Source organism: Grus americana, chromosome 3, assembly GCF_028858705.1.
Source record: "Grus americana isolate bGruAme1 chromosome 3, bGruAme1.mat, whole genome shotgun sequence".
Classification (NCBI taxonomy): Eukaryota; Metazoa; Chordata; class Aves; order Gruiformes; family Gruidae; genus Grus; species Grus americana.
In genome coordinates, this window is record NC_072854.1 from 57,952,877 (window position 1) to 57,967,877 (window position 15,001).

The 15,001-nt window shown below is 37.3% G+C and overlaps 1 protein-coding gene across 1 annotated transcript in view; it reads left to right on the top strand.

The window, feature by feature from the left end:
• The window catches only part of NKAIN2 (sodium/potassium transporting ATPase interacting 2), a 566,373-nt gene that overhangs the window by 259,827 nt on the left and 291,545 nt on the right, over window positions 1-15,001 (top strand). The gene's annotated exons all lie outside the window — the stretch shown is intronic.

Below are 15,001 nucleotides of genomic sequence, written 5' to 3' on the forward strand. Positions count from 1 at the left end.
TGTGTTCAGAAAACCTGACCCAACTTCTTCTTAAGAAAGTCTAAAATATTCTTTCAAGATTAAAGACTACCAAAACAGTTACTCTGCCAGCTCTAAGGAAGCACAATAAAAAAAAAAAACAAACAACCAAACTGTTGATCAGAGAACTAGTCAAGACATAAAAAGCAAACAATCCCAGTTAAGAGATCCTAAGTCTCTGATTCCTCTAAGTTTCGTATAGGACATTACTTTTTCAGAAGTCCTCTCCTGTCAGAAAACAGAGGTCTAAAGAGAAAAAGTGTACCAGCCCTCTGGAGTTTCATTGCAGATAATTGAGGGAGAAGCTGTCAGACTCCAAGAGGCCTTTTAAATAGTAAACATTTTTTAAACATAATAAAATATTCTCACTTATTTGAGCATGAAATCTATTAGATTCTTAGAGCCACTGAGTCTTGAAAAGTAATTTCAGATGTTTTCAGAAAATATGGTGAAAGACACACTAGACAAGACTCCAGGACAGTGTTTACTTCAACAGCAGTTCTGCTTGGAGCTTTGTTTTCTTTTAGATTGAGATGGATTTTCATTAATTTTTGGAGTGTTTTTTTAAGTTTTCCATTATACTAAATCCTTTTAAAGATACTTAACTGATACTATTTTTTAAAATGATATATATGTTGAGTATTAGAAGATGAAAGATTATAATTTGCATCATATAATGAAGTGCAGCATTGATTTGCAGGAAATTTTATGCAGAACCTGTTCAGTGCATGAAGCTGTCCAATATTTTTAATTTAAATCCTTAATTATTAGTTTCATAGCAGGTTTAACTGGTGTGGAATTCAGCTACATTCATCCTTTCCTAATGCTTTTATCCCCTTTCAATGAATCATATTCACATTTTAAAAGCAGCCATTCAAAATGTCTCTTCCCCATCCATCCCACAGAAAAGGAAGATGGTTTTCCTGGGACTCTCCACTGAGGAACAGTAGTGTAGAACTGCTAATAACATATAATGAATATGATATTTTCTTTTCATTCAGACCAGAGCGCTCACAAACAATCCCTGGAAAGGTGCCAAAACATGAAGTTCCTCTACATTTCATTTTCTCTTTCTTTACAAAAGATCCTCTGGTTTATCACTATAATGACGAGTGGGTTTTATTCTACAGGTTTTTTCTGGGTTTGTTGGGGGTTTTTTTATTAGGAACTATCAACCCTTTCTGTTAAAATAATGTCTAATTGGCACTTTGTAGTTGAAATACTATAAAAAGCATGGAGAATGAACGACTTAGCTGATGATGTCTTTAACAGATACTCAGAGGAAGAGATTAGAGAGAAAATCCATGGGTTTTTCTACCACTACCTAAAGTGCAGTTGAAAGCATTAAAATTCTCTCACTCAATAGCTCTGGCCAGCTAGAGATAATTAAAAATCAAGCAAGGATAAGGTAATGTTTCCACTGCTCTGAGATGACCTCTGTAGTTCAGTGCCAAATATTTCTCTTTATCTAATCAGATGTCATTGTATTTTCCACAGTTGCTCCTATACCTGTTACTATGCTTTTTCACGTTGTTTATTTAGTATTTTTTCTGACATTCAGCATTACTGCTGACATTCGCTTGTCTAAGAGGTTATAACTCTATCTTTTTGCCTTGTATGTGTTTATAGCATGCATTCATGGAGCACCTGTCCACCTCAGAGCTTTTAATGTCTCTTTGTGTCACACCACTGAAGTAGGAAAGTACTCCTCCCACTGCTTTACAAAGTGCGAACTGAAACACTAAAAGACTGAGACATTTTTTCAGTGCCAGAGGAAAGGCTGTGGCAGATCAACATGTGAATCCATTTTTCTCAAGTTACAAGCCAGTGCTTTATCCACTGTGTCCTACTGTGGTGGGTTGAGCCTGGCTGGGGGCCAGGTGCCCACCAGAGCCGCTCTATCACTCCCCTCATTCACTAGGCAGGGGAGAACAAAAAGTATAAAAGTTTGTGGGTCCAGATAAGGACAGGGAGAGATCACTCACTAATTATCGTCACAAGCAAAACAGACTGAACTGAGAGAGGAAATTCATCTAATTTATTACCAAGCAAAACAAAGTAGAGGAATGAGAAATAAAATCAAATCTTAAAACACCTCCCCCCACCCCTCCCATCTTCCCAGGTTCAACTTCACTCCCGGCTTCAACCTTCCCCCCCCCCCCCCGCCCCCTCAGCGGCACAGGGGGACGGGGAATGGGGGTTACGGTCAGTTCATCACACGGTGTTTCTGCAGCTTCTTCATCCTCAGGGGGAGGGCTCCTCTCATCCTTCCCCTGCTCCAGCATGGAGTCCCTCTCACAGGTGACAGTCCTTCACGAGCTGCTCCAGCGTGGGTCTCTCCCACAGGGTGCAGACCTTCAGGAGCAAACTGCTCCAGTGTGGATCCCCCACGGGGTCACAAGTCCTGCCAGCAAACCTGCCCTGGCGTGGGCTCCTCTCTCCATGGGTCCACCGGTCTGGCCAGGAACTTGCTCCAGCGTGGGCTTCCCACAGGCCACAGCCTCCTTCGGGTGCCTCCATCTGCTCCGGCATGGGGTCCTCCACGGGCTGCAGGTGGAATCTCTACACCCCCTCATCCTTCCTCCATGGGCTGCAGGGGGACAGCCTGCTTCACCATGGCTTTCACCATGGGCTGCCAGGGGGATCTCTGCTCCAGCGCCTGGAGCGCCTCCTGCCCCTCCTTCTGCACTGACCTTGGTGTCTGCAGAGTTTCTTACATCTTCTCACTCCTCTCTCCGGCTGCCAAAGCTCTAACTGGTTTTTTTTTTCTTCTTAAATATGTTATCACAGAGGCGCTGATTGGCTTGGCCTTGGCCAGGGGCAGGTCCATCTTGGAGCTGGCTGGCATTGGCTCTATCAGACACAGGGGAAGCTTCTAGCAGCTTCTCGCAGAAGCCACCCCTGTAGCACCCCCGCCCTGCCCCCGGCTACCAAAACCTTGCCACACAAACCCAACACACCTACAAAGATAGAGATGCCCCAAACTCTCTGCAAAGTCTAGGAATAAAGATTGGTATCACAGCTGCTTAACAGTGTGGAATACTTCTGTAAGAAAAAAGAATAATAAACCGGTCTTTGGACAGTATCTCTCTCACCAAGGGAAAAATCTGCTGATGCCTCAAGCTGTCTTTTTGACAACTCTTTTGTCGGACTCAGTGGCTGTTATGATGGCGGCTGGGACCCATAGTTGCACTCCTTCTGAGAAGAGATTAATATATTTTAATTAACAGCTTATACCACAATGAGAGAAGCATTAGAAAAGAGAAGGAAACATTGCCTCTAGTCCAAACTACCTATCCGAGTCCCACATTCCTCTGCTCTGCTGCCTCTCCTTGCAGCAGGCTGTGCTGGAGTTCCGTCACATCACGACAGCTCTGCTGCTGCTCCTCTTTCTGTTCCAGCTCCTTCTGTACTTCCGTCTGTGTCTTCCTCTATTCTCTTCACCTTGATTCAGCCACTAATCTCTACACATATATTTAACATGGCATTGAACTACATGTAGCTAAAATGAAGCTTTCTGTTTTAAATTAAATGAAGTCTGAATAACAGTACTTACCAAGGCGTTGCATTGAAACCCAGTTCTTTTTTTGGCCAGCTGATTAAGGTTTAGGCAATATCTTGGTCATTCAAGTGAAGCCGACTTTAGTCATAGTTGGTTTATATCTCTGCACAGGATGACCTACCAGTACCTGGAATCTGTCCTTATCTTTGTTTCCAAGAGGTTTTTTTTGTAGGCAAGGTGACTGATTCTCTTCTTTTATGAGTTTCATTGTCACCCTGAGGTTATGCTTCAGGAAAGGGGCATTGAGAATCACAAAGAGCTATACTATCCTATTCATTTACAAATCACCATTTCCAATTTTGAGAGAAGATGGAGATGATTGTCTTCAGTCATATTCCAAATGTGATTTTCCTTTTTTTACTTTCTCAACAAGAACCTCCGTAAAAATCTTTCTGTAAATCTCCTTGTCACAAATGTCTATTTCAAAACTTCAGAGATGTTTCTCTCTTCCCATCTGTACTTACCACTTTCAATTTTTAATGTTTTCGTTATCATTTTCAACTCCTGAAGCTTCACAAGAAAAGGGGGACACTACTTTTTTCAAGCTTTTCCTGTTGCTATGAGTACCATTCCCTACGAAGACACATTTTTTGAATGACACTGAAAGGCAAGATAAACAATGAATAGAGCTGTAAAATGCACTATTAAATGTTCCAAAATTTCCATTGCTCCCTATTTCTATAATTTAGCTGTCAAGGGCACTATTTATTTGCAGTTTGGTTTTATGGGTTATTGTTTATATTTGGGCATAGATGTTAATGCTACATGCATTCATGCTGGGTAAACTTAAATATAAATAATAAATAAATTTAAAATAATAATGATTATAGTGAAGCAGCATTTTATGTGCTGTGAACTCAGCAGGTATGATTTGAATTATAAATGCCTCTAAGGACAGAATTCTGCATATCAATATAAATTTTACTTCTAAACAAGTCTAGTAAAGTAACATTGTAGTTTTACAAGTAAACACTATGAGTCCCTCTATACCAGTTTGAACTACCCATGGTACTGCTGCTCAGTTTCATTCCTAGCTGCAGTTTCTTAGCTGTTTCCAATCAAACTGTTCATTAGATTTATATATTATTTATTTATTTAATGAAGCTCTATGACTGTTTTCATTGATTTCAGTATCAATTTTTGGTGAGTGCAGACCTAACCAATTTTGGTTTTCATGCTGCTTTATTCAGCCAATAAGCCACTTAAAGATTCTTTGGTTCTTCTGCTCTGAGACCAATGATTGGTTTTGCTTTTCTTTAGGTTATGGGTCAAAAAAAAATTAATATTTAGCTGTGGAGTGTTTACTGTCCAATCAGAAAAATACAGCACTTATTAGAAATAGCTACAGAGGTTCCCAAGTTATTTAAATCACGAGCTTTGGGAAGAGCCTAGGTGTTGGTCCTTGGATAAAAATTTTTATTAAAGGATAGCATTCTGTAACTAGTGCATAAACAAGCATAATTATTGCAGCTGTATTTTCTTTCTTAAATGTTTTGAATTGGTGATAAATCAGAAAATAAAATCATTAATTTTAAGGTGGCATTATTTATTTTAACTGTGCTGTTAAGCAGTTTGACATTTCTCATCTAGATCTAAAGTAATCTTCTTCAAAACTTTTCTATCATGTATAAAAACCAAAAAGTGATTACACTGGCCACTCTACATTTTTTTACCTTAACTCTGCATCTGCCTGAAGAGCAAGTTCCTGTTTGAAATTTAACATTGAAAACAAGTGTGTCACTGGTTTTACTTATGAGTTTGATTTTACCTACTCACTACCTCTACTTTCTGTGAAACAAGAAGTAATCTTCTGTCTTTAGTCTGTTTGAAATACCTATTCATAGTTTTGAAACGTTGTTTTGTGACATAAATGGTACAAAGGTTCTGAGTTCTACACCACTTACTGTGCTAGTTCAGCCAATTTTGGATTTTGTCTTGATGTGCTGTATTCTGTTAAAAATTTAGATCCAATTTCTGTCTTGAGAGACCTAATCTTGTAATAAATTTAATTACTACCAATATTAGTGGTTTTGCCTGCATGTCTTAGGTTGATTGACAGTGCTTTGCCCTCATAAAGATGTCATTGTTAAATTCACAGATATATAGACACAGAGTGTGAATAAGCAGCCTTTTGTGATACGTGTCTGTTTCTAAGATACGTCGCTTTTTCTGTGTCAGAAGTGTCTTTGAGATGACTTTATTGACACTGACTTTTTACAATTAGATAATTGAATTCTAGCACAACTGATTCGAAAAATGTACAGTTTTACTTATGGCCACAAAAAGTCTGAAAATGGGCACTGGTCAACAGTCTACATTTCAGCTCAGATGCAGATAAGACCACGAATAAATAAAACTGCATATATTTTTCAGAGACGTAAACCTGATACTTAGGTTTATTCAAGGTACTGCACCGGGATGAGATTTACCACAGAAATCAGGGACTCAATATTTTAGTTTAGTAGGTGTAGTCTCTAATCAAAGTCCAAAAATGTATGTCAAAATGTAAAATGGAAAAAAAAAAAAATCCAGTTCATTCTGAGCTTACAGAAAGTTGCAGGATAAAAAAAAAAATCCACGTATTGTTGACTAAAAAGCCTCAAAAGGGCTGACCTATGAAAAGGTATACGCTGTACCATAACTGTAAATAAACAATTCCACTCTGGAGAAATTACCCATAAAAATGCCCTAGCCACGCTACTGGTTAAGAAAAATTGTCAATATATGAACTTTAAATACATATATTTAATTTTTATGTCTTAAGCCTGATGTGAAAAATAGTAATTAATGTAAACAGGAATCTATAATAAGTTAAATAATACTACTGCAATATCTGAAGTACAGCCACTGACATCCTTTTTGGACTTGAAGTTAAAGTCTGTATGTTAGATGACACAAAAACTAGAAAAATAGTCATGAAATCAGGTAAAGAAGCCTTAATCCTTATATGCTTTTATTTGGACTCCATTGCACTTTAAAAGACGTGACTGTCAAGTCTGTAGGGACTAGAAAGGTCTGATTAAGTCAGGGTAGTATTGCGTATGTTCATGCATGACAATGACTGGAGATTTTAAACGCAGTGTTGCTTTCCCCAGAAGACTAGTCTTCATTCCACTGGTGGGAGAGAAGACAAGACACTCAGATTTATCCTTTTCTGCCATCTGGGAAAGAGAGGTGCCAAGTAAGTGCTGGCAACATTGAAATCAATGAGGATTCTTTTATTGTTTTCAGAGGAATTGGGTTTTTCTCTCTGTGTGTCACCAGAGTGATGCTGAGCTCCAGCTGGCACTAACACCGTACTCTGCTGGTGCCAGGTATCCACGTTCTCCTGGCCGTTGCTCAGGGGCTGCGCAGCCCTCCTAGCAATCCAGTCGCTGCTCTGCATGCTCAGACAAGGGTACCCAGAATCTGACCTTTCAAAAGGAGAAAAATCCTTTTTCAGGCCTGTGATAGCGTCATATGGGCAGGATATTGTTTAAATTCTCTGAATGCTGAATGAACCTGTATAGATAAGTCAAACAACCTGACAAGGGTGGTTTGAAAAACTAGAAATGTCCTGTCTTCAAAATTATTCATTTTCAAAAGTTACCCATTGGAAATACATTTATCAAAGTGGTTTAAAAATTCATCCTTATCCTACTTAATTTGTTTATACTGAGTGGTTGTGGCTCTCTTCAAAGAAATCAGTTGGTTAAAATACTCAATGTCATGTTTTTTTCCAATATTCCTACTTCATCTGGATACAAAGGTATGGCTATTTCATGCCTGATTTTATCATCTATAAAAAGGGACAGGCAAAATATTGCAGCAACGTAAAGCACAAACCCACCAACAGAAAAATGGTTGTAGAGACAATAGTTGTGGGATCAGTGAACAGTTCATAAGTTCTTAAGAAGTGTTCAAATGATCATTCAGAACAAGAAGCTAAACTCATATATTTACACTATAGGTGAATTAAAATGCTAATATAATTAGTAGGGCTAGTATAGATTTTGCAACAGGTTTTATCTTTAAGCGGTACCTGGTCACGTAGGAGAGGAATAAAATCATAAAGAGCAGATTAAAAAAAAATCTTGGTAGACATGAAGAAGTACAAGCTCAGCAACTTATATATGTTATTTACTGTAAAATATATGAATATTTTCCTAAATTATTTAATGTTATTAGCAGTTATTTCTTTCTCTGTAGGAAGTCTATCCATACTTGTGCTTCGTGATTTCAAAATAGGAACTGTTCCTAAAAGAAAAAAAGACACTTACAGAAATGTTAGACTAAAATTTTCTTGTCTTCAAAGCAAACAGAACATGAACTTAATCACACTGTGTTATTCTTGGCCTTGCTTCTCTATAGAAAACCTTCATTTAGTAGTTAGAAACCTTGCTGAATGCTCTCTCCTTGCCATTCGTATAACTTAGGTCCCTATACTAGATCTTGTGTTCCTCAATGTACGCTGTGTCTGGGCAGTAATTAGATGTTCTGCCATCTCGGGGCTTCTGGGCTTAGCAGTGGTGCAAATTCTCTGCTCAGTTCCCCTTCACAAAAATGGAGTCTGCAGGTTCTGCTGTTTATGGGTTCATGCTCTAGTTAACCTATCTGTAAAACTTTTCCCTCCAAGGTTCAACTTTATGAAAGCTTTCTGTGTCTTTTCAGTTAGTCTAAATTCCTTTTAATCCTCTTACCAGCCTTCGTATCTCTGTCTGACTTTCTTACTAGATCTACCAGGCAAAACAAGTCCCTAGCATAAAGGAAAGCAATTTTTCAACAGCTTTCCACATCTTCTTTTGTTGTATTTTGGAAATTCAAGTTATTACTCCTATCTCTACAAAAAAAACCAGGATAACAAATTTATTTATTTTATTTTTGGTTTGGTTTGGCTGTCTCCTTGGCGTAATTACTGCTTCCTAAGGTTAGGTTATTCCCTGCTAGTTTGCTTCGAGCCCTGTTTAGATAGGGTGGTGTGCATGATGAACTTGACTGATTCCAGTTCCACATCTGAAAATAGTCGTATACATATATATTCCAGACAAACCACTAGACTCCCTAAGTTCCACATATATATATTCCTGAGGCCATTAAAACTATGCTGATGAGATGAGCCGCAAAATATTGGCTTAGTGATAAGAGATCTGGCGTGCTCCAGTCACAGACTCCCAGGGACTTAAGGGTACATTAAAGAACAGTATGTTGGACTGACGCTATTTTGGAATGAGTTGCCTAATAGTACAGAAGTATTTTCCCATGATTTGAATGACAAAATATTTCAGTATGTTTCTGTGCTTGCAAAACACTAACTCAGATGTCCAATATCAAGTTTAATATCTAGCAACTATCAAGGTTTAGCTTGACCAATTTGGCAATTTGCTTTCACTACCAGTAATGTATATTTTCACAGAAACTGGCATTTAATTAATATTAGTGATTAGCATTTGCGTACATTAGCCTCTCTCCAAAATCCAAGTAGAGATAGGAATGCTTCAAGCTGCGGTTGACTTTACCAAATCAACCGTGACTTTACCTCATGATAAAAACAAAGTAGCTCACATTCACTAGCATTTTTCAGTTGGTTTGTTGCTGTTACTAGAAGCCTTATTTTATTACAATTTAAATTTGACGTGGAAATGTATTTGTTTTGACAATTAATTACTTTCTACCAAGATATTTCAAATCTAGCTATGTGGGGAGGGTGGTAGGTGAAAATACAATAGCTCAATACGTTAGTGCCTGCTCATCTGAGATATGAGGGACTAAGATTTAAGGTTCTGTAGCCTGTGAATTGTTCCTACACATCCTATGCTGGTGCTGTATTCTAAAGCCATTGTCTGTTCTCAATGACTTCTGTTTAGTTGTTAACATTTTAAGTGTTTTCTAGTTTTCTTCTCCAATAGACTTTGAAAACAATTCTGAAATATCAAATCTCATTTTGTGTAATGGAAAAGGGTTTTTTTTGGGCAGCTTTGTTAAATATTTTGTGGGGGATTTTTTGCTGGGTTGGGTTTGGTTTTTTCAGTGAGGGCTTAGACTAGGTGACTATAACATTTGATGCTTCCCATCTCATTTAAATCTATCAAAGTAGTCACAGTCAGACCTTGTTACTTGAATGGAAGGACAGTTTGCATTTCTTTACAGTGTAACCTTTATCATGAGGGAGTACAAAAATCAGAGAAATGTAAGCTCTCTCCCTGCAGGGGTTGACTCTCAATGAATAATCTATCATCTGTCTCTACATCTATTTTATGTAATCTATTTGAAGCTCCATGGTGAGTGGTGAGTGCTGAATGTCAATGACAGCTGTGTTAAGCCAGCCAGGAATATTCATGAATACGCTTGTGTGTAGTTTTCTGTTTCATTTCTCTCATATTTGGAACTACTTGTACTCACTTATTAGGAAACCTTTACACTTACAAACATTTACTTGAGAAGTTAAATATGAAAAGCAAAGGAATTTTTGAGAATTGGTGTTTTAGAATACTATTTTTTTATGCCAGTCTTCAAAGGTCCAGTGCCCATTAGGACTAGGTAGCTTATCAGTCTAGCATAGACAAGCTATGCTATTTTCTTAGCCAACAGCACATAAAGTAGTAATGCAATACTATCTTTGTATCTCTGTTTTAATTTCTCTGGGCCAAATGAGCAAATGTTTCCTTAAAACTGGGTGAACTCAGAAAGTTCTTCAATGTAACTTAGGAGTGAGGCATGGTTTCACCCCTTTCTTTGTTAGCAGAATGCCTTTAATTGCTGTATTGTTATGGCTCAAGGCCCAATAATATTTTAAAAGCAAACAAAATGAAAAGGTACATTTCGTCCTTAATAAAAATTTAACAGGTGAGTGCCACTTTAAACTGAGTTACAGAATTAGTTCATAGTCAATACTTCCTTTGAACCTCCAAATTCTTCTAGGACAGTCATTTGGAGGTTTCCTGCAGCTCAACAGATGTGTGTTAAAGGCTTTTATTTTACTGGGGAGAAAGAGATGAGAGAAGACAGACCACGTTCTGTAGAAAACATCTACGACAGAAAACGGCCTGTAGAAGGAAATAGGAATATGACTATATGATCTGCAGCATACAGATGGCATCGCAATGCCATAATAAGGCCAGTATAGTACAGAATTATACAGACATTATGGTTGGAGGGGACCTCAGGAGGTCTCTAGTCCAACCTCCTGCTCAAAGCGTGGTCAACACTGAACTTGTACCAGGTTGATCCTGTTGGGTCTTGAAAACCTCCAAGGATTCACACTACTTGTTTTTGATCTTTTATACCAAAAGTAAAACCCTTTTCAAACTATTCTAGGTGACTGAGATTTGCACCAGCTCTTGTGAAAAGAGGGTTGGTCTCATAGCTTTAAGGACAGGATTGTAGCAGGATGGGTAAAGATCTGGATAACACAGTCATGCTGAATCTGTTTTAATGTGCCTCCCTAGCTAGGCTGCACTACTTTCAGTTATACTTCTGATTACATGCACCAAGAACAAGAAGACCATGTGACAAGGGGGCATTGAAAGTCAAGGCACATAACATATGTGCCATACTGCAGTGAAAACTGATTTTCACCCCTGTAAGGCTTTCCGGCTGTAAAACTTCTGGGAGGAGTAGCATGGTAGGAGAATGGAGAATGATATTGTTAACAGTTTAACTACTTGAAGTTTTCCTGAGCTATAAATGAAATATTTATATCTACCAGAGGGAGAAATGCTATTAATCCATTCCTCATGAAAGACTTCTAGTCAATAGTTGTGTGCACGCTGTGGTTGTCACCAGTGAAAATGGAAAGCTTTTAATATACTTAATGGATAACAGTTCTAACTGAAATTCGCTTTCTTTCCTTTCACTAATCCAGGGAATAAACCATATCTTAAACAATAAATAGCTGTATTTTGGCTAGATACTTACTTTAAAATGCTTCTCCAATTGTAAGTTTTCTCTTGCCATTTATGTCTTTCCAGAATAAACACTTGTCCAAAAATTTGCCTCAGCTTTTACTAAATGAGGAGAGTTTTGCTGTAACTAAATTATATATGACCTCAATTTGATTCTAATAAAAATTGCAGCTCACAAAAAGCAAGGCGTAACTGAATATTCATTGCTAACTTTTTATTTAAATGTTAAGGACCCTTTTGAAAGCAAAAATGGGTACAGAATATTACTATATTTCATTACTTTGTACAGTCTTTAGCAAATATCACAAATATTGTGAAAAGGTACTAAAAATATTAAGGATAAAAAAGGTTAATGTTGATGCTAATGCAAGATCTAATTAGAAGTTTTTCATTTCACTCATTCATTAAAGTAGTTGAATACTTATTCTTTGATTTTCTGTGAATAGACAGCTGTGTGGAGTCATGAGAGGCTTGCTAAAGTGAACAAAGATATTCAGACAACTAAGGAACCAATCCTGCATACACCTACGTGCATGTTTTAACTTTTTACGTATCAGTAAAACACTGAACTCAGCAGGACTACTTAGACATAAGTATGAACACGTTTGGGGAATTGTGGCTATAGATTCTGATCCACAATATGATTGACTGAAAAGAGGATTTACACTGGAATTTGATATAAACCTAAAACAGGACAGCAAAAACAACTTCTCTTTTTAAATTAAATCAAATTTAAATGCAAATCTACAATTTGAAAGGATTTTTGCCTACTGAGCTTTCTAACCTTCATAAACAGAATGATGACTTTGCATTTCTAGATCTATGGAGAATGTGCACTTGCAACAGGAATTTTGAAGACATCTTACCAAATAAATATATCTGGTCAACCTTGCAAAAACACATTGGAAAATATTTATACAACATACCAAATCAATTTACATTGCTCCCTATGTCTTCTCTTCCTGGCAGTGTTCTCATAAATGACCTTCAGAGGCATGAAACTTCAAGGCTGAGAGGCAAAAAACCCCATGATTATAATCACGTACTTTTGAATATTTGTTGAAGTTGAATGCAAATCCTGCATTCGTGTATAATATTCTTAGTTCACTGTATTGATTATTCAGGTAAGTAAAGCAGCCATGCATACATATAATTCATATGATTTACGAAACAGCCTAAACAACATACTATCTTCACCAAAACTAAACAGAAGATCCAAGTATTACTGTTAAGCTTGGTATCTTATAGCTAATGCATCAAGAAGTTGTCTTATATGATGTTGTAGTCAAACTTTTGAGTAATCATGTATTTACATAAATACCTTTTGATTAATTATGAAGTAAAAAGGTCCAGTTTACAAAATCTTATTTCTATGCATTTGCAATTTTGAAAATACATTTATGAGCATTATCACCTGCTTATGCAAGTAATAAATTATACGTTCTCTGGAAAATTGCAGACTAATTTCACACTTTTTAGTTTAACTAAGCTTTCTTGGCAGAATGCTAGGATTTGAATTATCACCCAGTAAAATGCATGGTCTGAAAGGTTACTGCTGTTAATATTAATATCATTATTAATCACTTTTGTTACAGTAATTCCTAAGAGCCAATCAAGAATGTGCTCTACTGTGCTAAACAGTGTACAAATACAGCAACGGTAGGATAAGACAGTTACTTGGAGAGAAAAGTTAAAAAATAAGGAGAGAAGAATGCAGCAATCGCAGTGGCAAAGGCAAAAGTCAAGCTGAACTGAGGAGACACTTTTGTGTTTTATGGCAAGGTCATACAGTAGCCATACACCAGGCTCCTATTTTGATAGGGAACCCCCATTGAGATCCTAGCACCTAATGACCATGCACTAAGTCAAACTGGACTTTTTTTGTGGTTTCCTGGGGGTGTCAAAGTCCTTGGAGGGGCTGGGAATGGGAGCATCGCCCCATGCGCACCCTCAGCATGCTGAAGGACGCTGCTGCAACAGAAGAGAGAAGCATGGCCATGCAGAGGCTCAGCACAGGGAAGTCCAATCATAACTGTAGAAAGGTCTCAGAGGCTGATGCTTCTTGTCTGGCTTCTTTCTGCGGAGGTTAAAGCAGGAGAGTCCCTCTGAAGTTTTACTTCGTTTGCCTGGGGAACAGGGAGGGATCACTGTGGTTCTGTTGGTCTGGTGTCTGCTGTTTGAATGCTGCCAGGATACAATTATTATGGAAGACTTTATTGATTATCTTAAAATAAGAGCTTGCAGATAAGTGTCTTTTCAGCTTTGTCTCCTTTTCTAACAAGATGACATGTTAGATGCCATACAAGTTATTAAATGTCTAGCCTGTATCAGATACACGACGTCACAGAAAGATCACACAGTTATCACAGGCCAGCAGACGTCAGGATTTAAAATCCTTGTCTGGATTGTAGCCAAGGTGTCGATACATGGGAAGCTATTGCTTTCGGTGGAACTTCACTGAATGTACCACCTCACAATTTGGTGTTAGGGGCTGAAAGTAGCACTGATAGGATGCTTTTTTTCCCCATGGTAAATGAAAAGAAACAACAACAAATCAGCAGCATAACTGTAAATGTAATTGTATTAGAGCCTGAAAATAATCAGTATCTATTTTGTCAGCACTTTCCTCCCTTTCAAAAATCTCATGATATTGCAGATATAAGATATCAGCTTAGTTGAGTTCTTGGGTTTTGTTTTTATTACATGGATTTAATTCTCATGAAAAGAAGCAACTTGATAACATTAGAAAATTAAGTCATGTTTTTTATCCACTGAACAAACACAAGCATACTGTAGTTGACATCTGTGTTAGCATCTGCATTATAACTTGCCGGGTACTTCATCCTAGGCCAATACGTGAAAAAGTAGTTTAATTCCAATATCAGTGTATGTAAATTTTCCATGACCAAATATTTCAATCTTTGGCCTATCTGCCACATATAATCTAATCCAAACAGGTATTTTTACAGCACTCACTACTGCAGTTTCTGAATGCCTTACAAATATTTTACATTATTAACTTTTAAAACTCAGAAAATTAGGTTATATTTCTATAAAGAAATTTATAGGTATAAAGATAACATCTTTCTTCCAGCATAATTTGTTACTTTAGGAAGATTTTAAAGGTATTTATTTTTTTTTTTCCTTCTTAGTGTTTTGTTTTTATAGAGGAGATTTCTTAACATCATTGCAAGCACTGGCAAGGGAATTCAGTTTTGATCAATACTGTCAGGTACCCACTACATTTAATAAAACCAAAACCCAAAGTTCATTCTCCAATAGGATTACATTTAACATTGTATTTTGTTCAGCCAGGTATCTTGTGCTTAGCGACTACTTAACGTTCATTGACTCCAATGGACTTTGCTTGAAATTAATCATATATGTTTACATGTATTTTCAAATGAGGATTAAATAATCATGCTAGACTAGAGCATTAGATCTCAAAGAAGTGTAGAATATTTCTGCCCATGGAATAAATATTACCTGATGACGACCCCAGAATTCCTTCATTTATTGCTGTTGCCTGAAGTTGATTGAT